This window comes from Lissotriton helveticus, chromosome 10, assembly GCF_964261635.1.
Source record: "Lissotriton helveticus chromosome 10, aLisHel1.1, whole genome shotgun sequence".
Classification (NCBI taxonomy): domain Eukaryota; kingdom Metazoa; phylum Chordata; class Amphibia; order Caudata; family Salamandridae; genus Lissotriton; species Lissotriton helveticus.
In genome coordinates, this window is record NC_136071.1 from 432,729,110 (window position 1) to 432,755,027 (window position 25,918).

Consider the following 25,918-nt stretch of genomic DNA (forward strand, 5'->3'; position numbering starts at 1 on the left):
CCAAAATAAACTAGATAAAGGCAAGGACAGTAAATACAAGCAGCGACTAGCGGTGGCAGAAAGAAAGAAATTTTAAAAAAGAGATCTCCCACACAACTTCTGAGTCAAAGCGTAAGGTGACTGTAATTGACCGATGTGCCTCTGCCTTGAAAGGAAGTGACTATCGTCAAAGCGAATGAGTTAGGAGGCTGTAAAGAACATCGACATTGGAGTGAGCAAATGGTAAATAGCAGGCGGGAAAAAATTGTATTATTGATTACAGCAGGTCCTGTAGACAGCGCATGCGCACAGTAGGCTCGATCTAAAAAGCAGGTTCCTATAACTGAGCAGTAGAAGGATACAAAGCAGCCAAACTAAAGCGTGGTAAAAAGGTTATGTTCCAGAAGAGATATAATCATAAAATGGGACAATGAAAGTGATCAAATAAGAAGCAAAAAATAAAAGTAACAATAAAGCCAACCAATTGTAGGGAGTGGACGAGCTATACACTCCCTCTAAGTTCTCGGTAAGCCCACACTACGTCATTAGCAACTATACCATTTCAGCTGTCTGGCAGGTAAGACCTAAAAAGTAAGAGCCATATGAATTGCAGTACTGCCACGGTGAATGGAGATGTGATCACAGAAGTGTTTACACAGATTGAAGTGGCTTTACTCTATTTAAAGGTGGCCCTTTTTATTATTTTTGGTACTTAATATTATTGCTAACCTTCTCATTAGCATTTATTTGATCATCGTCTATGGCTTACAACTAGCCTTGCAAAGGATTAAAACTTATGTTAAGCAGACCACATGCAGATGTTTGCAGCAATCACAAAACTTACTGAATTATTTCACAGGAATGAAGCTTGTGACCAGCTGGTTACTAAGGGATCCCTGAAAGAGCTGCATAAACCAGCTTGGCAATTTCACTAGCATTAGAAATTGTGATCCGCATGTTAGACTCTATGATGCGCCATTTAACCAAACTGCAGAACTAAAAAAAGCTGCATGTGAAGTGCGGATGTTAAACTTATTTTGGTGTAAAACAATCTCCTGTCTTTGGGAGAACACATGTGCTCAGTTAAGTAGCAAGGGTGCCACAAACCCTTTTGTTAGCATGTGAAATGGGGCTTTTGAGCCCCACTTGGATTGTAAATGACGAGCATAATTGTGGTCAATGGGCCCCTCAAACATGCTGCACTTATGATAGCCATGCCCCTGGTTACGTTGCTGCTTCATGTGATGTGCCTATTCAGTGTGTGCCTGCATCAGTGTGAAGGAAGTTTGCCCTTGCAGGTCCTGTATACACTTTTGCGCACTCTTTACATTGTTATTTTGAAGGGTAAGTGGAGACAACGTGCCAGCTAATATTGACAAATTATGGCATTTGCTGTTAAACATTTTATCAAGTTACTTTACTAGAGGGGCCTAGTCATAATTTATTTTACTCAAGTGGGGCTTGGCATGAACCTTTTTGAAGATCATCAACCTAAGGTACCTATTTCCACTAATCCAAACCCCCCTTTCTCCTACATTAGTACTCATCCTTTCTGTTGTGTCTAGTGAACACATTGTAACACCTGAACCCAATTGAATCCCGAAAATAGTGAGGCAACCATTTTAAATGGGGCAGACCCCTAATCTAGGAGGCCAAACCGCTCCACACACTAGGGTATGCAACGTCTTCCCGCCCTTTCCTCACTATGATGGACAGCTCACTCGAGGGACCTCGGCGCCTATCGGCACGGTGGCAAAATTACAGACACACGTGGTCACTGGAGACAACTCTTCTGGCCTTTCACGCAGCTGTAGTGTGGCAAACGCACTATACATTTACCCAATGAGGTAGCACTTACTGATTAGCCAGTAGACAGTGGGAAACAGTCTATTTGTGCAAATCCGCGAGTTCGTGAATTTTTTCACGAACTCGCAAGTTTTTTTTGCAATTTCGCGCGAATTTGCGGACCGCAAATCCGCCAAAATTCGCCCATACTTTAAAAAAAAATATATATATTTGTATTTATTTATTTGCAATTTTACAGGAAAACAAAAAGTACAATTTGAAACCCCCCTCCTGCCAATCTGACTTTGATCACATCCCTGTTTCGTCAATCACTCAACTTCCAATTCTCGGGTAAATACACAGCCATTTAGCCAACAACCCACAGGAGGGCAGGCGGCGTTGATAAAATAATTAGCAATACATACGTTCAACAAGAATGACAGTCCCGTACAATCAAAGAAAGTGGAGATGAGGCATGCCATTTGATGTCAAGAATAGGTCATTGCCCCTCCTCACAGGGAGGCTGCCCTCCACTACTAGTACACAGAGTAGCCCTATGTTTCATCAACAGGGCCATTGGGCCCTTGGGTAGCCAGATAGGTTTGGTAAAGCCCCCAAAAGTTCTTAGGCCTGCAAGTGGGGGGCTGAAGTTCACTGTAATTTTCCGATTGTGTGCAGCAGGACATCATATCATGTGCCCAACGCTTCGGTGTAAGCACCGGACCTCTCATCCAACAACATGCAACTACCCTCCGGGCTACGAGCAGGCCCATATCCACTAATCTCCGCACCGCCCTAGGGAGTTTTTTGGTGTATCCCAGTAACACTACCAGGGGGTCTGGCACTAGAGTAGTGTCCGTCACATCACTAATCTCGGCAAAAACCTTTTCCCAAAAGTCCCAGACCCCAGGGCATTGCCAAGCAAGGTGTAGGAAGCCTGCGTCAGGGGCACGGCATCGTTCACGGTTCACGGTGTCACGTAGGCCATACCTGCACAGCCTAGCTGTAGTGTAATACACCCTGCTTAAGAACTTAAAGTGCACCAGTCTGTGCCGGCCTTTGAGGGAAAGCTTCCTAGTGTTAGTACAGCAGTATCGCCACATATCGTCATCTAGCACAGTCTGCAGGTCGGTCTGCCATGCCAGCCGTGCCTTAGTGTATAAATGCTCCTTGTGTGTCTGGGATAATTTGTACAGGTTGGACAGTAACTTTCTGGGAGAGTCAGTTTTGATAACATAAGTGAGCTCTGGAACCTCTGGAGGCTCCGCCATGCCTCCGCCCAATAGTTCAGTCAGTGCGCTTCGAACTCTGTGGAACTGAAAGCGCGTAAAGAGTGGCGGCTCCACACAGTCTCTGGCAACCTGCTCCCAAGTCTTGACCACCCCTTAGCTGAACAAGTCGCCCGCAACACTAATATTTAGTTTCCGCAGTGCAAGGATCACCCCCTTTTCCAGAAGAGGGGGCAGCCACTGGGCCCAGTCCACCGGCATCACCGGGAATATAGCAGAGCACCGTTTTGCGCTTGTAGAAGACTATGCCAGGCATTGTTCGTGGCTGTGATGGAGTCCAGTACTCCCGTTCTGCGGTCCGTCGGCTGAAAGACCGTATATGGAAGCAAGAGGGGGCTGGCGAAGATCGTTTCCATGCGTACATGGGGGATGTCACGTTTCCCATGTATCCACGTGTGTAGATGTGCATCCTGGGCCACTCTGTAATACAACTCCAGGTCTGGGGCGTTAAGACCTCCCATAGTGTAGGGTAATGTGAGTAGTGTCCATTTGGCCAGTGGCTGACCGCCTGCCCAGGCTAGCTTAACCATCAATTGTTGTAGTCGCAGAATAAAGGATTTGGGGAGGACTATCGGGATGGTCATAAAAAGGAATACAAATCTGGGTAGCACGACCATCTTCATTATAGATATACGACCCACAAGAGATAGCGGGAGCTTGCACCAGGCTGCAACATCGTCTTCCAGTCTGCTAATGGCTGTGCCATAGTTGGCCCTGAACAGGGTCTCCGAATCAGTGTGGAGTTGGACCCCCAGATACCTGACCTCGTCAGCAGTCCACTGTAGTGGGTATTCCATACTAGTGCATTGTGTGATAGGAGTCAAGGGGAAGGCTAAGGACTTTGGCCACTTGACCCTCAGGCCCTATAGCGCACCAAAACGGACCACTTCTCTAAGCACAGAAGAGAGGTTGTGTTCCGGGTCTCGGACGTACAGCAGGGCGTCGTCAGCATACATTGACACCACAATCCTGTATCCCGGGAAGCCAATACCCTCATTACCATGATATTCTCGAAGGGCACAGGCCAACGGCTCCGCCACCAGGGCATAGAGGAGGGGCGATAGCGGGCACCCTTGCCTGGTGCCCCTGCTGATAGGGAAGGATTCCGTGACCAGGTCCCCCAGTCTAAGCCGTGCCCTAGGCTGGTGGTAAAGCGCTCCTATCATCTGCAAGAAAGGTTGTCCTAGGCCCATGCATTGCAGTACCAGGCACATAAAGGGCAATTCCACTGAATCAAAGGCCTTTTCCATATCAAGAAATACTGCGAGCGCCTCCCTGTCCTGTCTCAGATGCTGCATCGTGCCCAACACCGTACGGATATTGTACACCAGGTTCCGGCTCGGGATAAACCCGGCCTGTTCCGGGGCCACCAGCTCCGGTGCCAGGAGCGCTAGTCTGATGGCTAAAACCTTAGTGAACAGTTTAGCATCCACGTTCAGCAGATATAAAGGCCTATATGAGCCACACTCATCTCGGTGTTTGCCAGGTTTCAGAATAGTGACCAGGAGCGCCTCCCTCATTGATTGGGGCATGCTGCCTTCCACACAGATATCATGAAATAGAGCCTATAAATGGGGGAGCACTTGGTCTTTGAAAGCTTTATAAAACCCACTGTGAGGCTGTCTGCGCCCGGAGCGCTGCCCGACCTCATGCTCGACAGAGCCTCCAGTATTTCGTCCTTTTCTATAGGGTGCATGAGGAACTCCCTGTGGGCATTGGTCAGTGTGGGAATGTCAATATGGCCGAGGTAGTCATTTATGTCATCAGCTATGTCCCCGCTCTTTAGATATGTACAGGTCAGCATAGTAGGCCCTGAACACGGACGCAATGTCCGCCTCGTCAGTGAACACCTCACCATCTGCAGACTTCCCCTCCGCGATATACTGTCGTTCCCTCTTCCCTCTCAACACTCTGGCCAGAACTGCACTGGGTCTTTCATCCTCCCCGTACACCCTGGCTGTAGCGTATTTCCCCATGTGTTTGATTTTCCTGTCTGCCTCCTCGTGATATTCCGCAAGCAGCGTCTTAATGTTCTCGTCTATCTCGCTGCTCGCCAGTCTGCTCTGTGTACTCTCCAGGTCAGCTAGTTGTTTCTCAAGGTCAGCAAGTCTCTGTCTGATGGACTTAAGAATACCAGAATGTTTGGACATCGCCACTCCTCTTATGTATACTTTGAATGCCTCCCATACCAAATGAAAACTGTCTACGGAGCCCACATTGGTCTCAAAGAATACATCTATAGCTTCAGCAAGTTCCCACCTGAACACAGGGTCCAGAAGGGAATATGGCGGGAACCGCCACGTGAAAGGCGGAATAGCCTTACCCGGGGTTCGTATCTCCAAGAGTACAGGCGAATGATCAGACAGCGTTCTAGGTAACACTCTGCAGTCCTTAATCTGATCCAGCCTAGATGAGGGAGCAAGCCAATAATCTATCCTGGTGTGTATGTTATGGTAGGCGGAGTAGTGTGTGTAGCCCCCCTGTTGTGGATTTCGGAAACACCACACATCCTCCAGACCAATGCACATCATCGCCCTCTGCAATTCTAAGGCGGCAGCCGGGGGGCTGCGTCGGGGGCCAGCTGACCTGTCCAGCACAGGGTCAAGGGTGAGGTCTCCTCCCAAGAAGAGGTTATTCGGGTCATAGTGTCCAGCCTTTGAGGCTAGGGCGCTATAACTATGAAATCCAGCCCCTGTCCCACACACCTAGATATAACAAACCTGCCCTCAACATCCGCCTCCAGGGTTTGTAACGTGAGTTTGGATTTTGGATTCACCCAGGTTAAAACACCCCTGGCATGTGAGGTGAAGCCCGCAGCGGCAATGTTGTCCTCCAAGCCTCTACATCGTAGCATATTGCTGGTCATATGGAGATGAGTCTCTTGAATCAGCGCTATATCTATGTGATGGCGTTGCAGATAACTAATGAGTTTCCGGACCTTGCGGTGGTCATTTAGGCCACAGATGTTCCAAGTGAGTGCTTTAAAGCTGGGGACATGTGGGGTTTCAACCTCAGTGGTCTTGTCAGCCATTACAAAATGGAGTGGGCGCCCCGAGTGGGGACATCGCGTACATAACGAATGCATATGAAGTGTCAAAAGTCAGATAGCTAATCCCCCTAGAATTAACAAAACATTCCTTTCCCCAATCCCTTCCACCCCCCCTCCCACAGCAGACCAACCCCAACCCGGCCTTGCATGGTCGAACCCCTACCTCCCCCCTCCCTACCCAAGTAGCAAACTAGAAAAAGCCCAAAGGGGCTAGAGAGGCATACAGCGCGGGGGCTAAGGTTGCCAGGCAGGCCTTTAGGTAACTGTACAAAACGCTAGCTAAAGACCCGGCCCCTCGACCACCGCCTAGCATCGTATTCCGACTTTTTTCCAACAGTCCAGCACAAAATGGCCGTGGGCACGCCCAGTCCAAGCATAATGTTCATGAGCGACAGCTCCTCCATGCCCCCCATATTCCGAGCACCCCCAAATTAAACGCAGCAACCACAATCCCACCAGGCAATTGAGTTATAGAACGCACGGAGCAGTAGAGTCTTACCAACGATTAGCTCAAGCTTGTCCGAGTACCCAGGTAGACCGAGTACCTCCAGCTCGAGAGAGCAGCAGGTGCCAGATTCAAATACAGTCCCAGGCCTGGCACCTTAATGGAGATGGAGGTGGGAGTGTGCAGTTCGATATGCAGCTAGGCCATAATCAGGCCAAGTCAGTCCTGAATGTCGAGCTGGCTCGGAGTCTCTTCGCCTTCCGCGTGGCTGCCGTTTTCTTTCCGATGCTCTTTGGTCCACACATTCAGGGCCTGCTGCCGAACTCTAGGGTCCGTGAAAATATGGGAATGTCTTTGCCGGTTGATTCTCAGTCTTGCAGGGTACAACATGGCATAGTTGAGCCCCAGATCGCGTAGTTGTTTCTTGTGCGGGGCGAAATGCTTGCGCTCCTCTTGCACTTTGGCCAAAAAGTCCAGATACAGGGAAATATCAGACCCCTCGTACAGCCGTTTATTATTGTCGTGGGCTAGACAGAGGGCCGTGTCTCTGTCCCTGTAGTTCAAGAGCTTGGCGATAATGGGCCACGGCAGGGCTCCCGGGCGCGGGCGGGGGCCCAGCGAGCGGTGCGCCCGCTCCACCACAAACATTGGGGAGAAGGCAGTTTCCCCAAGGAGCGTGACTAGAAGTTTCTCAACGAACTTTTCCATGTTGCCGGTCGTTGTTGTCTCCGGTACCCCCGTGATACGTATGTTGGAGCGTCTAGAGCGAGCCTCCAAATCCTCCGCCTTGTCCTGTATCACCTGTAGGAGTTTGCCGATTTGTCTGCGGTCGCTGTCGAGTTGCATTTGGGTCTCCTCAACCTTAGTGAGGTGTCGCTCTGACATGTCCAAACGCTCCGCATGTTTGTCTACTCGCTCCACCATGCGGTCCATGCGATAAGTAAGAGCATCGATTTTGGTGCCTATACAGGTGATGCTATCTTGCAGGCCCTTATACATTGATAAAAGCAAGGATTTAATGTCCGAGTAGATCGTGGATTCCGCACCTCCCACGTGGTAGGCCTGTTCCGCCTCAAGGGATTCAGTGGGCTTGGTTCGGCGGTTCTCGAAGGGGAGTTTACTCTGCGTCTTGTCTCCTTTCCCCATTTCAGTCCCCCTCGTTCACCCACCCACCGACAGTGGGCAACTCACCGCGCCATCGGGCAATGCCGAACAGTCCAGGCACACAGCCCGCTCAGGGATCGGGTTTGCGCCAAGCCCCTTACGCTAGCACCTGCAGTGACGAAGATCCGCTGTCCAGGCATCGAGAGGGGACTCACCAACTCTCCGGTAGCGTAGGAAATCCTGCCCTGACGGGGAAGGGTCTTCAGGTACGAGCAGCCGTTGGGGATCGACCGCAGGCAGCAGGGGTATAGGTGTTGAAGAGGCCTCTCCCTCAGCGTTCACCCAAGGGTGGTTTTGTAGCCCGAGGGGGAGTGGAGGTCGAAGAACAGGGGCCGTGGGGATGCCCCAGGTGTCCTGTGCCTCAGCTCCTCACCGATCTTGACTTTCGCCCCCCCGGGATCCAAGTTCTCAAAGCCCACCGGCCTCTGCCAGCTCCCTCCTGCCGCACGCCGTTGCACGCACCACGGCGTCCAATCTACGCTAGACGGCGGATCGGCGGCCTCGCCGTCGGGTCAGTTCACCTCGGACGTCAGAGTTGCAAAGCGCCCCAAGGATTCACAGGTCGGCTCCCGCTGCACCCCAGAGTGGTACAGGCGCCAGTAGGTGCTCCCCAGTAGCAAATAAAGTTAGCCGGTGTAGGATAAATTAAGGATTATTCAGGCGGCAGCACGGAGCTCGGGAATCACACGTCTGCCATCAGCGCCGGCAAGCTCCGCCCCCCAAAAAATTCACCCATACTTATCCACTAGGGTTGTCTCAAAGAGGTGATGACTTTCTCCATACTACTCATGTCAGGCTTAGCATGGGAAGAGTAATGGGGGGTTGCCCTGAAGGCAGCACCCAGAGGCGCAACACATATCTTCTCTTCTACTAACTCCCTCCGAATAATCCCAAGTCCACACAGTCTCAGTTCCTGAAGATGTGGTCCTTCAAGACACCGAAGTCCTCATCAATCATCCTGGAGTAATAACCACCTACATCATCTTTTCTTGTTTCCTGAAGTCTATAAATGTTTTCACTTCATCTCCTCCATCCACATGGCTTGCCCCGAGCTCTGCCAACCAAACACCTACTGCACAGCAATGTGTTATCACAAACACACATGTTGACAAATAGGAGGCTTTCATGCCTTTGTTAGACTTGTTCTTCATTTCTTTTTTTTTTAAATATATTTGTATTAATTACCATCAATTAGTCAATTCATTGATACACACAAATAGAGCAAAAAAAGGAAAAGGAGAAAAATGAGTAGGGAAAAACTAACAGAAAAAACATAACATACAATTTCATATAAAAATTCCATGATCATATATAACTGATAATAAATACTAAAGACAGTTCAAACACTAATGGGAGAGAAAAGGATAAAACCATAACCAGCAATCCACCAGGTTTATATTATATTGTACCCTATTCCCACCCTTCAAAATAAAGGTATCATATTTATACTGCAACGATGATTATAGCTAGATTGTCTCCAACCTAGCTTTCCAATCTATTACTGGAGCCCAAATCCTCTTCTCTAACTATCTTGTTTCCATCCTTTTTTTCAGATAGCCCTTTTTTCTAAGCTGTATATGGCTAAAAGTCGTGACCCCCATTGTTGGAACGTAGGGGGGTTAGGATCTTTCCATGCAGATGCCACACAGATCCTAATGATAGCCATTGCAAGAAATACAAATTCATGATGAACTACTTGGGCTCCGTCCCTGGCCACCCCTAGAACAACTAGCTCGTTAGTTAAATTTATCTGGATGCCCAGAGTCTGTCCCATAAAAAGCTCAATTACCGTTTTCAAGGGGACCAGCATCGGACACGAGGCGAACATATGAATCGGGTCAGCTTCTGTACTCTGGCATCGTGGGCAGCAAATACCACTAGTCCCACCCCATTGAGCTATTCTTGCTGGAGTAAAGTATAGTTCACAAATAGTTTTAAAATGTTGGGCTTGAAGGTTAGCTACCTTTAGGACCATACACCTCAGCTTAAGCAAGGCTTTAAGCTCATTCCCTTCAGTGTTCAACTTTCCCCGCCATTTTTCTGAAATTTTTTCCAGATCATCATTCTGAGATTGACTAAGTTTGTGATAACAACAAAGAGTGTCTGAAGGTTGAACAAGAAAAAGAAAGGGTTCAACTGTGACAACCTGAATGTAGCCTAACCAAAAGTAAGTGACTAAGCAACAAAAAAGTGCAAAAAAGTGTAACCAACAACACACAATTCCTGAATTTGGAAAAGGTGCCCATCAGTTCCCACACGGTACCGCCCTATTCATCATTTGGGCTCTCCTTGTTCAGGAGGAGGTGTAGTCTATCACTGATGGTTTTAGTGACAGACAGTCAAACTGATGTGAGTAGTAAAGTATGTGAAGGGTAGGACCGAAAATATTCAATATAGCAGGGTAACTGAATTGCAGTGCAAAAAGTGTGTAGTGAAAATAAAGTATATAAAATTGGGTAGAAAATTAGTAGAAAGATACAATTTTAATAAGTTCTCTCAGATCTCCCAACATGAAAAACAAGAGAATGAACTAGCAGATTTGACAAAATATCTGCAAGCTAGTAGGGTCAACATGTTTCAGTATACGTGGCTATAGATACGCCACTGCTTTCTTCAGGACCTAGATATAAATAGCTACTGCAAAAAATTTAAATTGTATCACCTGTTTTATTTCAGGTTGTGCTCAGTCTCCTCCAACATACTGAAAAGGAGGCACACAAACAAAAGACACACAGAACCATTCCAAAATTAGCAATTTGCGCATTCTAGTTGTAAATAACCAAATGATGTCAATAATACAACACTTATATAGAATATGGTGTTTGATCCTATTATCCTTATCATTATTCGCTTACCTAATTGGTAGGAGGGAATAGCATCACCCCACCTGGCTGCAGCTCAGGTGTGTGGAGCACCGCTCTGGTGGTACATCAAGACAAAACACAAAACACAGGACTCACAGTTACATATCACATAAAGGAAGATCATAATGTAGGTAAATGATCTAATTAGCTCTGTTGTGGCATCTAGATTGTGCATCTATTGTTATTATGGCTTCTGTGTTGTCACAGCGAATATACTTTAAATCAAACAGAAGACTGTTCTTTAAAATAGAATTCAAACAACCAGTCAAGGTGAAAGTTTAGAGAGAAACACAATGCTCGAGAAACCGAGTGTTTGTATAAAACCGGGCGTTTAAACCTTTCTCTCCACCAACCTGTCCGTCGGCACACCAGGCGTCCCTCTGAGCAATCTGGGGGGGCACCGGTGTGTGCTTTCTCACCGCTTTTGATGCCGTTTGCAAAACGCCACGAGAATCACGTGACACGTGAGGTCACGTGATTCAGGACTACAATTAGTCTGGATAATCACGGGAACTGTAGTTCAAAGGGGCGTTCGATATGTTTTTGCAAAAGGAGATTTACAGTTTATAGGTAAAGCGCCGCGCCTTTTGATTAAGTTCACCATAAATCTGTGTAATTGAGCACCCCTCCAAGTCTTGCAATCGTTCCATAACAGCATCTCTCTCAAATGCCCTATTCCCCCCTTGTTTCCTTACCAAAGCCGACCTAATCTGCAAGAATTAAAAGAATTCTCTACGCTCCAAATTATAAAGATTTTGTGCTCTTTCAAAAGTAATTATGCCATCAGAATCCATATTATCCCCCATTGTTTTTACTCCCAGCTCATCCCATCGTCTCATTACAGCGTCAAGGAAAACCTACGTTAGAGATGGATTCCTAAATATAAGAGTGTAATAATTAATTCTCCCCAATCCCAGTTTCTTCCGAATAGAAGTCCAAACCATAATTGTGGCTCCCAAAGTCTTGAATGTAACTTTTTTATAGTAACATGCCTCGCTAAACCTTAAAAGCCAATTGTGAGCTTTCCCGTTTAAAAGTAGCTCGTATACATCTGGTATACCATCACTGCCCCTCCATCGATCTATTACCATGCCACCCAAAAGCCCACGGATGTATTGGAGTACCGAGGCCCAATAATATACCCTTAGGTCTGGTACTGCCCAGCCCCCTCTGTCCCTAGAGAGGGACATAAATTGAAGTGCCCTTCTCGTCTTGTCGTGAGCCCAGATGAATCGATTGACAACCCTCTCCATTTCCTTAAACCAGTTATTACCAAACTTCAAGGAGATCGTCCTAAATAAATATAAAACTTTTGGGAGGATAACATTTTGATAGTATTGCAACGTCCTATGATTGTCAAATGTAAGTTATTCATCCTATCATGATTTTGCTTTGATTTTTGAATTACATGGGCTAGGTTCTTTTCAACTATTTTAGTTAAATCTGATGGTATGATAACCCCTAGATACAAGGCCAATTCTGTCACTCTTGGGTCTGCCAAACCAATGTTATCATTAACCACGATTTGTGTCTTACCACGATTCTGCTTATAGCCTGAAATTGCCCCAAAACAATCCGCCTCATGTTCTATTTCATCTAAAGCAGAGGAGGGATTTGCGGAGGTAATTGCCAAATCGTCTGCATAGCCTAAGATCTTTGTCTCAAAGCCATTCAGTTGTATTGGTAAAATGCTTCTGTTCAGCTCAATTCTCCTAATAAGAGGGTCAATGTAGAAAGCAAAGAGAAGCAGGGAACAGGGACACCCTTGTCTAGTTCCACGCTTAATATTAATTGAGTCACTCTGTTTTTGCATGGCTCGAATTCGGATCTTCGGGTTCCTTTACATCGCCTGTATTGCTTTTATACACCCTTTGCTGATATTTAAATTCTCCAATACAGACCAGAGAAAGCCCCACGAGACCCTATCAAATGCTTTCTAGGCATCAAGCAGTATAACCGCCATAGGATGGCTGCGGTGCCATCGAACAAGGTACAAACTCTTCTAATATGTTCTGCCGTACCCCTCCGTGGGATGAACCCAGGTTGTCTGGGCGAAATCACCTTCCCTATAATGGAACTAAGGCGATTATCTAGGACCTTGGACTTGTTCTTTATTTCTATTGCATCATTACGCTGTTCTTGTTGACTCCTGCATCCCATGGCACTTCTTGTAGAGATAATACATGTTAGCTGAAGCTACCAAATGGATAGCCAAGAGATAACTTAGAGAATACTGACCACTTCCTATAATCAGTAGTTGGATCTGCATGTTATAAATATTAAGCCGGGGTGTATTAATTCTCAATTTTCTAAGCCTACTCCATTCTATACTTGTGGAGACTGGAAAAAGAACAAAATGTGTATCTTCTGAGCATACATAAACTGGACATAGAGTGAGTAGTACCACTGCTCTGAAGAGAGTAGAGGTGTGGTGGTGTAGCTTAGAGAAATGTTTTTAAGCCTCTAGATTTGTTTCCCCTGGAGTCAGAGGGATGTGCTCTTAAAACTCAAAAGTAATGGGTGAAATGCTTACAGAAGTTACAGCCACTGGTAATTGTTCAGGCCACATTTGAGTACAACCCTTTCCTCCAAGCCACTTCTGACAGCATCAAACCTTATACAAATCAGTTTAAACCTCATACAACAGTGCAGTCCAGCACAGTTTAGCAGGACATGCCCAATACAGGATTTGGACTTGATGGGAATCATCAAGGAAGTACAGTTAAAGTCCTGTGTAAAAAGTGAGGCCGGAGCTTACGTCTTGTCATAAACATTGCACCTGGAGCGTCATACGTTAAAGCACAAATGTGATGGACAGAATTCTTCCAAAAGTCCTAGCCACTGGCACTCATGCCCATAAATCTTTCAACACATTATGCCACTCCAGAAAGAGACCAAACATACGCAAATCAGATGTGTCCTACTTCCATAGGAGCAGTCCATTCAAAACTGGTAGGTCTGAACCCATGTGAACAGTAAAACATGCCATCCCAGTCCAGTTTCAGATTTGTTAGGCCACATCTGTGATGTGTAGCTTCTATCCTGTGACACAGTGAACCAGTACCCTCATATTGGTATGCTTGTCACACGGAGGGCTCTTAAGGTGCCTCTGGGTTTTAAGAACTTTGACTGTGGTGTAGGTGCTAAGCATCTCAGAGCATCCTTCAAGATACTGATTCTCATCCTATTTCATTGTGCCCTGAAAATGCACTAAGAAGGATGTATCTGAACTGTTTATCGGATTCACCGTAAATAAGGAACTTTTTATGGAAACAGTGTTTAACCATATGTGTCATATAATTGTGAGAGTTTGGTTTCACTTAGCATATATTTAGAAATATCTGGATTCTGCAAGATTGCCAACTATATAAAGAACTTTTCCCTGTCCATGTAGAAATGGTAACTTTTTGAATGCCAGTAGGAGCAAATTGGGATTTTGATTGATGGGGGGTGAGGACCATTCTCAAGCAACAACTACTGTCCCTGTCAGGGAGAGCAACAAAAGTCACTAAATTAACCTGTTCACCCTCTGGTAGGTCGGCACAAAAGCAGTCAGGCTTAACTTAAAGGCACTGTGTTAAGCATTTATTTGGTGCCAACAACTATTAATAATGTGAAAACATAACACAAGAAAAACCTCTCACTAATTTAGAAAAACAGAGTAAAATTGTAATAAATAGAATTGAACTAAAATGAATTAAATCCAATCAGCAGAATAGGAGTTTTTAGTGAAAATAGTGCCTAAAAGATCAAGGTGCTAAAAGGTGGGTATCTGGTCGCGCAAGACAGGGGTAAAGTCAAGCATTATGGCAAACCATGATGAAACGAGGTTCGGCTTCAAGAGGTGGGTGAGCCTGGTCTTGGCTCACCTTCAGACTTAGAAGGAAATTTTGAAGAAAAGTTCATGAAAAGGTCAAGTACAGAGGGGCAATACAACCAGCGGTGTCTGAGGAGGAGGTGTTGACATCGGGGAGCCACTGTGCGAAGTAGCTGTGAAAATTTCTATGTTCAGACTTTGTAGAAAATCTCCAAAGAGTCGAAGCTGCAGGCTTAGCCCTTCCAAGAGGTTCCACTGAACAGGATTTGCTGCTTTGTAAATGAACATTGAGAGAGCCACAGCAAAGTCAGGCCGACTGGCGATGCTCCTAATCGGATAAGCAAACAGCTATGTCTCTGTCTTCTGTAGGTTCTCCTGACACTTTTTTTGTGAAAACCTTCAGGTTTTATCTGGAGAAGTACATTTAGCACCACTTCCAAGGGTCGGTGACTGGTTGGGCACCACTTGAGGCTCTGGATTTATCCCAGGCAGGGCAGTCCTCGGAAGGTTCAAGGCAGGCTTCAAGCAGCAGGGCTTTCCTCTGGTAGCATCAGGGCAGTCCTCTGAGGTACAAGGGGTCTCCGCAGGTCCAGGACTGTAACGAAGAATTGGGCCCAAGATTCATAAATGATGCCATTCTTTGAAGTGGGAGAAACCTTTTGGCTATTCCCCCCTATGGTCCTGGAATTTCATTTCTTCCTTTGCCCAGGTTCTAAATGGTCTAGGGTGATAAACAGGCTGGAGTGAAGACCCTTATGAGTGTGCTGGAGGCAGCCCTTTGAAATGTAAGTGTGACAGGGAACAGCTCACTGCATCTACCATGACAGGATGGCCCATCCTGCCAACTACTAGTCCCTTTTTGTCTCACCTTCTGGGTCGAATACACAAAGGCCACCTGCCACAGTCATGTGACCCAGGATATGGGCTGCAGGCAACAAATGATTAGGACAATAAAATTCCGTCTTTTTTTAACCCAAACATGACATTTCTACCTTTTCCCAATCAAAATTAGTATCTACCTTTTCCCAATCAAAATTAGCAAATTTTTTAATGTAATAAGGTAATGAAATGCTGTCCTTTGGGAAAGGTAGGCCTCACGGTAGTGATAAACAAATTTGGGAGTTGTTCACTAAAAGGATATGTAAAACTTAAAAGCACATGTCATAGCTTTTTAATACAATGCACCCTGTCCTAAGGGCTGTTTAGGGTCTACCATAAGGGTGATTTATATGTATTAAGAAGGGAGGTTTACGACAAAAGGTTTATTTTGCTAGGTCGAATTGGCAGTTTAAAGCTACACATAGCCTGCAATGCAGGTCTGAGGGCTAGTGGGTGGCACAATAAGTGCTACAGGCCCACTAGTACAATTTAATTTACAGACCCTGGGTACATGTAGTATCATTTTACTATGGTCCTATATGTAAATTAAATGTGCCAATTGGGTATAAGCCAAACTTATCATGTTTAAGGAGAGATCACAGGCACTTTGGAACAGGTTAGCAGGGATAAAGTACACATAATTCTAATGCCAACAAAACCATATTTCAGGAAACAGGAGGGGCAAAGGCAAAATGTTTGGGGAAAGACCACAGAAATGGCTGTGAGGTATAACATCAGCTCCTGTCACTAATCGATGGGGTTCAAAGAGGAGTAGCCCAGTCAGTCAGCTCAGATGAAAATCTACAAGAAGGAATTTTGCCTCCTTTTATTGTCCTCATAAATTCCAATATATAAGACTAAACGTACCCTAATGTGGATGATCTTAAGCTAAAGTTTTCTGGTTCATCTGGAGGCTTCTCGATTGAACACCTGGGCCTTTTGGTGGCAATGTGCCATATGACGTCTAAGTGCATAGGTCCAGATACTGATAGGCCTGGATTTCAGAGACCTTAAAAAACACAGAAGACTCCCCACAGTCTTACATTGAAACCTCTACAGTTGGTTCATGTCAACTGGCCATCAAAGATGTTACAGTCTCCTCGAACATTTCCAGGTTTCAGAGCTTAATTTGTAAAAGACAAAAGTGCCAACCTGCTATGGCTCAAAGCTTTTCTCAGACACCTGCTGCTGATGCTGTTGCATGTCGGGATATTGAATGTCAAGGCTGCATAGTATTTATTCTATTTAAAGCTTCTTTAATCCTCACCAGGCTCTACCTGCCATTGCATGCCACTCTTGCAGGGTTTTTCAGCCCTGCTTTCTCCTTATGTGACTGTTTTTCTGTCTTTCTCTTCCTCCTTGTTTCCCACTCTCGAATTTGTCTCTCTCTTGCTCTGGGTGAAAGTCTAATGAGCAAAAATAAGTGTTAGCCCACAAAAATGAGTAAAGTGGGCCCCACCTACAACCACCGGCGCAAATTAAGCTCTGCCAATTCTCCTAGAATGTGCAGCAGTGGTTGAGAAAACTAGAAGATGTCCCATAAGACCTCCACATTCACCACCTTGCCTTCTATAGATACAGGAAAATGCCAGGATTCCAAGCTGTCACCTCCTTAGGAAGTGTCATACCTACCAACACGTTTGTGTAGAGAGTAACTCCAGAGAGAAGAAGCTGTGGATCATCCTTATGAAGACCATTGAGGGTGGTAACTTTGGGAATACCCTCTCAGTAATACTTAAATCTTGAATTTTTAGGCATCTAAAAGGGTGTCTGGACTGGAAACAGCACCTACCCAAGGCAAACGTTAAGAGGGTGAGCCAGTGTCTGACTTTTCTACAGGGATTCTGATCAGCATACCCACACCATATGGAATGACCCCATAACACTTCCTTCTCTGACTTCATCCTGCCACTTATGCTACAGCACACTTTCATTGATACCAGATTTGTTATATTGTATTAGACTCCTAGTTATGCATTATGTGTGATCCTATATTTCCAATGAGGCTGGAAATTGGAGTTACAGGCCCCGTGGGAAGTATAAGCTTAGTGGGAACACCATATATCTGTGGTATTTCAAACTGTGTTTAAATCTACTGGAAGCAGACAAGGTCTTTGGGTGAATTATTGAAGAAAATGTGGAAATTTCTATCCTGGTATGTCACATTTCCAAATATGATAATACCTGTTAATTGCCTCTCTCCAGGAATTACTGGGACCTGAACTAGTGGTAAATTCAGAGGTGCAGGAAATAAGGAGTGTAACAACGGACCATTCGTAGTGAGGCCCTGATGTTCATTCCCAGCTAAACAGATAAAGGGATGTACCTCTTCCGCTGATCCCATAGCAGATTCAACTGCTTTTCTCATTAAAAAAATCTTCCCATCTTTTCTGATATCTGGACCCTCTGGGTATTTTAAACGGTAGACCAGTTGCCAAATTTCCCTTCTTAGGAAACTAGTAAAGAAAATGTTTCTCCATAGCTCATTAGCAAAATTGCCAAAAATAAAGTCTGTATTTCATCCTCACTGGAGAACAGAGACCACCACCTTCCAGTGACTGCAGTGACTGAATGATACTCTGCTTACCCTACTTGAGGTTAAATCTTGCCTCTTGGTACTCTTTGTCCTCCTTGACCTGCATCATATCGTACAATGTGGTTTGAAGGTCGTTATATGGCAGGTCAATACATTGGGAGTCAGTACATCACAACTTTGCAGGTACATTTATGTTTATAGTTAGTCACACTTTCTATAGGAAAAGCTTTTTTTGTTTTGTTAATAACTTTGGAGCCATTTGATGAATTTTCACAAAACATTCCCCCCAAAAAGTTAAACACAATCAGCTCCTTTCTGGAAAGTTTTGGGTTGATCTGTCAAGAAGAGGCTGAGAAGAAAGAGGGTCCCAAAACACAATTTTCCCATACAATTTACATTGGTTTTTTTGAACAGCGATACAGAGAAAATAGCCAAACAAAGTTTCACTAAATTTGGCATAATGCAAGATCTTCACCCAGAAAGCGTGCTTTTAATGATTTGATGTAAATCTGTTCAGCCATTCAAAAAAAAATTTGAGGTTAAAAAAAATTGAGATATCTGGACGGTTGGTCCCGTAGGCTGAGTGTTTTGTTTTTTCTGGCAGGCCGTTTTGGTCCCTCAGGACCCTCAGGACTTAGTGAAAAAAGTAGCAGGGGACTGGTTAGGGGTAACCTTATCCCCCTGCCCTTATGGGTGTGTCCCAGGCAGTCCTCCCAAGGCCAAAATATTGTTTTTAACCTGCTGGTACTACAGTACTCTCATACAAGATTCGGACAGCTCCAGCTTCTGTCCTGTGGGACTAAAAACAAAACATTAAAAAGGAAGACTGTGGGTTGGGGGTCCATGGGTGGTTGGCCTCTCAAGCAGACTTGGACACCTGTGGGGGTTGGCCTCAATCCTGGTTGCAGGCCAGGCCTTGATGCTGACCCCAAGCAGCACATGGCCATTGGCATGCACGGCGAGGAGTTTAACTGCCCGTAGGGATTTTGGCGCTGAGCCTAGCCACTGGCCATGAGATCCATAAGATCTCAATTTACATTGAAAAAAGAGAGATGTAATTAATAAAAAAGGTTGAAGTGATGTTATATTTTGATATGGAAATAAGATGTTACTTTAATTTATGTTAAAAAAAATCACAAAAAAACAAAGGTAAAAGTGATGCTACCGTTAGGTATGCCAAACATTATGTTGAAAAAACCCTAAAGATTCACAGGATAAAAACAAAGGGTAAAGTGACATTATAGTTAGGAGTAAATGGCAGTCATAACGTTAAATTTAAACACAAAAATACTGAAATTCATCAGTTATAGTTTACTGAGCTAACTTTAACTTGCTCCCCCACAATGCCCTGCTTATGACCTAACATATTACAACGCTCATGACATATTGAATGACATCATTGTTGACATAAATGATGACATGCTAACTTGTCGGCTCATATCTCGTTGATTGCCCACACAAAGTCAACTATCTGTAAAATCTTTGCTATCAGGTGATGGTTGCACATAGTAGGCGCTTACTCTTCTAAGGGACACTGAGTGTCTGGAGGAAGTGGTCTCTACAAGACATTTCAAGAATCTGTGGCTCCTCCATGGGCCCCTGCATGGCCCCCTATGTGGATCCGCAGAGAGTCCTCAGTGCCCAGGAAGTACAAACAAATCTAAAAGGGTGTTCTCTGCCCACAGGGGTTAGGCTGCCAGTCCCTGCATCGAACCTCATGCCTTTGGCAGCACACAGCAGAATGGTGGGTGCTTACTGAAGGTTGGGCCCAGGGCCTGGCAAAAGGCCATGCATGGCAGGGGTTCAGCATCCATGGGGGGTTGGAAGCAGGCCATAGACTACGGTCCGGCCCTGTGTCGAACCCTACACTACACTCAGCCAAAGGCCTTGTGCCCATGGGGTGCTTGGTGAAGGCCCTGTGGCCAGCCCCATGCCATATGTGTCAGGGGGGTTGGCTGCTCGCATGCGTTTGGGTGCAGCGCCTGGCCACAGGGTTGGCATGGTAGCATTTTATGTTAAAAAACCCTAGAAATTCACAGAAAAAACTACGGTTAAAGTGATTTGATACTTTGGTGTGGAAATAGCACCCTCGCCATGCCCTGCTTACACCCTCACATATTATATCACTCATAACATGTTCAATGACTGCATTAGTAACAGCCCTAATGACATCTGAAATAACACCATTTATGACAATACTGTTGATGGCGGGAGCACCAGTTATAGTTACTTTAAGGCAAAAGTTATAGTTAGTTCAGAAAACTATAACTGGGGAGTGTCAGTGTTTTTTTTAGTTTAAAATCGAATATTTTAACAGGCATATTCAACTATCTGTAACATTACTTTAACCACTGTGTAGTTTTGGTTCAGCTGCACGTGTCAGTGAAAGGACAGTGTTTTATTTCCACATAACTTTGGTCCCCAGTGGATGGATCTGTACCAGATTTGGCATTCCATTGGTGCAGTCAGCTAAGGTCCAGCATGTCAATTTTCATTCAGCTCTTTGTGGGGAAAAAAGTTAACCTGGGCAATAACAAAATAATGTATTTTGCCATTTTATCTCCCTTAGGGAATTTTGATTGTACTTGGAGCAAAAAGCACCAAATGGATCCAGGCTAAACTTGACAAGGGACTAGAATTTCAGAAAGCGTGCTTTTGTTCCGTCTGTGTCAATCCATCCTGTAGATTTTGAGAAATTAACATTAAAAACTGCTGAGTGGGCTTCAGAGTTAGCACTTTTGTATATCTAGGCTGTTGTAGTCTGCAAAGCTTTGTGGACTATATCTGAGGAATGTCCACGGACTACAGTAAAAAATAAATAAAGACCTCCCATTGGTTGACTCAACTTTCTACTCACATCAACCATTTTGGGTCCACACACACAAAACCAACACTGCGTGCCTTACAGCAATGATTTGCTGGCCACAAGATAAAAATGACTCATAGAGCAGTTGTTACAGAATATGGTACATTTTATCTGCTTTCCCCAAACGAATTAAAAATATAGTCCATGGCCTTGTCAACATATCTCCAACTGCATACACCTAATTTGTTGCACAGAGTCTACAACCTTGAGAACTTGATTGCAGACTATGGGTGCCATCTTAGGTGTATCAGGACCTTGGCCTAGTTGTCACGCTTCCAGCTCCTTTATAGTGAACCGAGTCCAATGCCTCAAATATTCGTTCACAGACTACTGCCACATTTTGAGGGCTGATTAAAATTAAAATCCTAAACTGAGCATAAATAAAAAGTTAACCTATGTTCACATTCCAATTCTACTTTTTTCAGTGGTCTGAGTCGGCAGCCCTGTCAGGAATCAGGCTGAGAACAGACAGCTGATCAGCATAGGGCTAACTGTACCTGGAGATTGTCGAATATAATACAGCCAGGCTGAGCCAAAACAGAAGAAGTTGGGAATACTAGACTAGTAACTGTTTGATTCACTGATACACACACCTCCTAATTATTGGTGCTCTTCTACTGCATTATGGGTAAAGCTAGTATTTAAAATCATTTCTGACATGCTCTCTCTGCATGGCAACATGTCACGAGATGTTGAATCGCCTCACTTTGTACAAGTTTGCACATGTTATTCATCAGGCACTTTTACTGTTTTCTTCCCTCTTGGATCCTTCATGTTAGATTTCCTCCTAGGCATCCTTGAGTCCTTGTCTGGTATCCTGGTCTCCTCAAGGGCTCAACCAGTAATATCCACTGTGGAAATTGGTAAGCCTGCAGTACTCCTTTATTTGACTTTAACTCTTACACTTACCTGTAATCCTCTGTTTTCCCTACAGCCTGGTCAGTGACCTTCCATTCCTTATGCACCAAGGTTGTTCTGTACCATCCCTCGCCTGTGACAAATCCATTCCGAAAGTGAGATCCAATCCAGTGTTTCTCATGCACTCCCTTTACCTGTTTTCCCCCAATTCCTACCACAGATGTGTTCGCACAAAGAATATATCAAGAAAGTGATACTTTCAAGACCTGGGGATAACCATTACGCCACACACCAAGCCAGGATATCCCGACCTGCTGAGGCCAAAATACACAGCTGAAAACCTGGCACCTGATGGTGGTACATCACCTCGGTACTAAAAGGAACCAGGGGGCAAACAAATGAGAAGTCTTCCTGGCAGAATGTGAAAGAAATCATGTCCCCATAATAATACCGAAATGGGACACAGACATAAGATGGATCTCAAGAACAATAAACAACAGGGAAACAAATTGACAACTTAGCGGGACAAAAAAAAGACCAGTCATAAGGGAGTCTCTATGGATATGTTCCTGGAATGTGAACGGCCTGGCAAGTAAACTGTAGGATGCGGATTTCATTGACTATATCAGGGCCTTCGACATTGTGGCCCTACAAGAGACCTGGCTGAGCGAACCCCCACATCTGCAAGGATTTCTGCGCTTCTACACAAGTGCACTGACTGAGGCAAAATATGGTCATCTACAGGGGGGCCTGGCCATATATGTTGCATGTGGAATCAATCTCAACGTTCAGGATCTAGGTTCTCCTTCATCTGCAGGTCTGGCTTTAAACGTACACTGCTCGGGCTCAACACGAACAACAGATCTTAATATTACAATAATCAACGTCTGTATCCAACCAAAGCAAAAAGGTAAATTAATAAAAGAAATGTGCAAGTTGGTAGAAAAATATATTACAGAAGGACCGTCAGCGGAGCTCATTCTTACGGGTGACCTTAACCTAAATCTAATGGGGTCCCCAGCGGACGCCGAAATGTCTATATAAAACACAATCTGGAACATCCCAACGCAAGGGGAGCCACCTACTAACAAGCAAACAAAGGCAGGACAGTCGGCCTTGGAGGAATTGGAACATTTACACTTAAGAGCACTAAACAGTAGATCAAGAGGGGACAATCCCCCTGTAGCAACATACTGCTCATCTAGAATAAATACTATTCTAGACTACACTTTCATCTCTCTTGATCTGTTCCAGTATATTACCCTATTCCGTTTAGGGGATAAAGGGGATAGTGATCACCGGCCACAAGAAATCGAGCTTAGAACAACAGTCCAAATGTTCGAGCATTGCCGGACCACCCAAGGAGCAGATTATACTAGTAATCTTAAGAGAATCAAATTCGGGCCTGCCACACATTGCAGAATGGTGGAAGTTGCTAAGGATCACTTTGAACTGAGAGCCGGATCAGATGAGGTCAAAAAGTGGGAAAGCTTCACTGAAACCATGGCAGCCTACACAACGATCATCAAGCCAAAAACCCAACAAAGAACCGGCGGAGCGAAAACAATATCTCAATTTGCGCTGAAAGAAATCAAGCGCACTAAGAGAGTTATCTACCATATATTGAGACAGTTACGGTGGAACCCTCAAGATACAACGTTACTAAATTCACTGCAAAAGCAAAAGGCCTGGTTAAAAAAACAAAAAAAGGATGCTAAAAGGGACAAAGAGAATGCCATGTGGGCCAAACTACATGCCGATATAAAGCAAAACAACAGCGCAAGTTTTTGGAGAACCATAAACAACTTTGTTCATCCAAATAACGAGGGATCTACCTCCAACATTTCTGAGGCAGTCTGGTCAAAATATCTCGGGTCTCACTTCTATGAAGCTAGGGAGTCTAGAACAAAAGGGGAAAATTCCTCGGGCACTTCCCAAGGTGCTTACATCAGTGCTGCACATGCAGGAATTAACCAGATCATACAAAGTAAAACCGATAATGACATCTTAACTGCCGACACTTCAATTAATTGAACTATGATCATAAAAAGGCAAATAGGCAAGGGAAGGAGGGAAGGGGACCCCGGTCCAAATGGTATACCGCGTGTGCTCTATAAGCAAGAGCCAACATGCTGGGCTGAAGCATTAGAACCACTGTTTAAGGAAATCAGAATGACAAATATTCTGCCAGAGTCATGGAGGGGATCCATTATTGCACCAATCCATAAGGTAGGGGATAGGTCAGAGCCTCAGAACTATCGGCTAGTTGCACTACAGACAATGAGGCAAAATTCTTCGCGGGAACACTCCTGGAAGAGCTACAGGCCTGGGCAGAAGCAAAATCCATCATCCCTTTGAATCAGACCGGTTTTGCAAAGAATGTGGGGACGACCACAAATATAATAACGATGGCAATGCTCTTCGACATGGTGGAAACGACTAGGAGCTCCGTGCACTTGTGCTTTATTGATTATAAAGCAGCTTTCAATCATGTAAAACGCAACAGACTGTGGTCCAAACTTCATAACTGGGGGCTCCCCCAATCCCTTCTAAACCTCCTGATAAGCCAGCTTAAGCTGGACGAACGGAACACACTTGTCTAGACGAATTCCAACGGACAAAGGGCTTAAACAAGGTTGCGTTCTGGCCCCCACACTTTTCAACCTGTTTGTAGCTGACCTTATACCGAGACTAAACGCCTGCAACTCACATACTCCAAAACTGGGAGATATCTTAGTGCAGTGTCTCCTATACGCAGACGGAATAGTCTTGATCAGTAAAACGAGAGTAGGGCTCCAACATCTTATAAATGCAACTCATGATTACTCAACGGAAAATGGTCTATTGATAAACCTCGACAAAACCAAAACCATCACCGTGAGCAAAAAAAAAGGGAAAAGCCCTCAACTTGGTACTGGGGTAATACCCGAATAGACAGCACCACGGAATATAAATACCTGGGTGTAATAATCGACAAAGGAGGTCAATTCCTTGCACAGAGAAACAGCATCAGGCGCAAAGGTATCGCTCTGGCAATCACTCTAAAATCTTTGAACTCCAAATTAACCGGCCCGTCGATTCTGCCCATAGTTGAGGTTATTCGTGAAAAGTTATTGCCAACAATAACTTATGGAAGCGAAGCCCAGAAAGGAAGAGACGCCAAATTACTGGACTCCACAGTTACAAACAAGTTTAGGATTATATTTGGACTACCCAAATACACCTCCCCCTCGCAAATAAGGCTCGAGTTTGGCACCCAGAAGCAATCTCTTGCGAGACATGGGGCATACATCATAACTTGGGACAAAATACGAAAAGCCGCTCCAGGGTCACTAAATGCACAGCTGTGGAAAGAGTTAAGCAGACACTCTAACTCGCCCGCAGCAAAATATCTTAAAGAAGGACTACACAAATTGGGAGTGAACCATTTGTGGGAAACTCCCACCAGCTCTGGTGTACTCAAGAAATTAACTTGGAAATCAGTCAAATACCTATCGTGGCTGGAGGACAAAGCTTCACTCGCTGAAAGGTCTCACGGTTGGATGACTCTGAACACATACTGTGAACAAGCAGCCCAGAAGTACTTAAACACGGGTTACGCCAAGCATACAAAAATTAGCTTCATGAAGTTTGGACTTGGTTTGTTGCCAGCATTCTCCACCCTGGCTGAAGGAGAAGGTGCCGCCTTTGCGGGTTAGTGTCGGAAGACCTGCTGCACCTATTATGCTCCTGCAAACAACTCGCACAAAAACGGCAACAAATATTAAAAGTAAAATTCAACCAGCGGGGAATTCAAACTAGGAGGCAAGCAGTTCTGCTTGCCTTGCTCCAAGGGATCCCCAATTAAATTGCGCCTTGGTAAAGTTCTTGACAGCATGCCATAAGAAAATGCCGGATATTAAGACATTGATTGAAATCTAACTTTTAAATGTATTTATGCATTTATAAACAAAGTATTACATCCAAGAACTACCGTGGTGCAAATAATCGTGATATGCATTTCTGGTTATAAAGTGCCTGAACAAGCGACTGCTTATACCCGAACTTTTAATGAACAGTCTTTTTAAGAGAATTTTTTTTTTACCCTTTTATAATTAAGGAGTTTTTACATACAAAAATTGTTCTGTAATGAAATGTTTTTGTGTTGCAATGGTTTTAACAAACTATGCAAATAAAATAAACTTGAACTTAAAACTTGAAACGTGTTAGTGTATAAAGAGAGCAGGGGCTTTCCGCATGCCTACCTACTATGAACCTGACAGGCCACTCATGTGAGTTTGCAGGGTTGTCACACCTAGCAATGAAGGCTGTACTACCTATGATGTCACTGGACATCTGTGTAATATTTCATATTTTAAAGAGCAACCTGATTTTCTGCTTGGCTGCC